The sequence below is a fragment of the Marmota flaviventris genome, chromosome 18, assembly GCF_047511675.1.
Source record: "Marmota flaviventris isolate mMarFla1 chromosome 18, mMarFla1.hap1, whole genome shotgun sequence".
In the NCBI taxonomy this organism is placed as follows: domain Eukaryota; kingdom Metazoa; phylum Chordata; class Mammalia; order Rodentia; family Sciuridae; genus Marmota; species Marmota flaviventris.
Window position 1 is genome coordinate 15,618,030 of NC_092515.1, and position 1,808 is coordinate 15,619,837.

Here is a 1,808-nt window from a genome sequence, read left to right on the forward strand (position 1 = left end):
TTACAGTAGAGCGCTCACCTAGCATGTGCGAGGCCCTGGGTTCAATCCTCAGTACCACCTAAAAATAAATGAGTAAAATAAAGGTATTGTGTCCAACTACAACAAAAAATAAATAAATATTAAAAAAAGAAAGAAAGAATGAGCTGGGAATGTGGCTCAGTGGTTAAATGCCTGAGGTCAATCCCTGGTACCAAAAAATACAAAGTAGGAAAAAAAAAAAAGATAAGTATAAAGAGTGAGAATAGCTGCGACAGAACTGAATTCTACTGTTACACCCAACAAAATCAGGGAGACTTCAGTAATCACAGGAAAAAGATAACATCAATGGAGGAACCCAATTGTTATCCTAATAAAGTATAACATATACTGGATTGTACCACTGATTTGTCTTTTGACAGAATATGCATTACCAATTATGTACCTCAGCAACAAATACTTTAATGTGAATTCCCCTAAGAATAAAAATACTTCCCAGTTTACAAGAATGTAAAGAGTAGAGAAAAACATAAATTATTCCATAAAACAATACCCAGATACATTTAGAAGATAACAAATGTCAAAATATAAGTGGTTTTTGTCACTTCAAAATGTCTGTGTCATAAAGGGAATGTGTTAGATTAAGGAGAATTTTGTCACTGCAGTAACCAGGTGAAATGAACAATCTTGCATTGGGATGCTGATTTGAACAAACTAAACTGGGCCAAAAGGGGTAATGCAAGGACAGTTTGGGTTTTGAAGATGCAGTAAAATTAAAATACATTAGAAAGAGAAATAGAAAAATCAGTGACAAAGACAGATTATAAAATAGTTGAGAAAACAGTGAAACTTTGGTCAAAAGAAAAACAAGAATATCTATGTTTCTATGTACTAAGGTATTACAAGTTGTAGGGATTTGAGATTTTAATTTTTAAAAAATATTTTACTTGTGCTCACTTCGGCAACACATATACTAAAATTGGAATGATACATAAAAGATGAGCATGGCCCCTGCGCAAGGATGACACACAAATTCATGAAGCACTCTGTATTTTTATACATAAACCATCATAAAAATAAACCATCATAAAAATATTTTACTTCTTTTTTAAAAAAATTTTTTAAATATTTTCTTTCTTTTTTTAAAAAAATATTTTTTAGTTGTAGTTGGACACAATACTTTTATTTTATTTATTATGTGGTGCTGAGGATCGAACCTAGTGCCTCACACATACTGGGCAAATGCTCCACCACTGAACCACAACCCCAGCTCCATACTTACCTCTATTTTCTAATGAACTTTAACACACATAGAGGATTTCTTAATCAGGGTTATTAATTTTATATTCATTTAGTAAAATGGCATGAAATAAAGAAACCAAATCATCAATACAATCCAAAGTCTGAGTAGAACATTTGATCAACAATGATCTAGAAGTTCATCAGTATAATCCAAATTTTACAAAATTCAATTACTTTCCACTTATACTATAACTGCTTATAAAAATTGACACTGTACACTTGTACATTGCTGGTGGGACTGCAAATTGGTGCGGTCAATTTGGAAAGCAGTATGGAGATTCCTGGGAAAGCTGGGAATGGAACCACCATTTGACCCAGCTATTGCCCTTCTTGGACTATTCCCTGAAGACCTTAAAAGAGTGTACTACAGGGATACTGCCACATCGATGTTCATAGCAGCACAATTCACAATATCTAGACTGTGGAACCAACCCAGATGCCCTTCAATAGATGAATGGACAAAAAAAATGTGGCATTTATACACAATGGAGTATTACACAGCACTAAAAAATGACAAAATCATGGAATTT

General features: G+C 33.1%; 1 non-coding gene across 1 annotated transcript; it reads left to right on the top strand.

Moving 5' to 3' along the window:
• The first annotated feature begins 925 nt into the window (after positions 1 to 925).
• Positions 926 to 1,032, top strand: LOC114097557 (U6 spliceosomal RNA). Its single transcript, XR_003583600.1, has one exon. It is a non-coding gene; the product is annotated as a U6 spliceosomal RNA (small nuclear RNA).
• Positions 1,033 to 1,808: the final 776 nt, after the last annotated feature.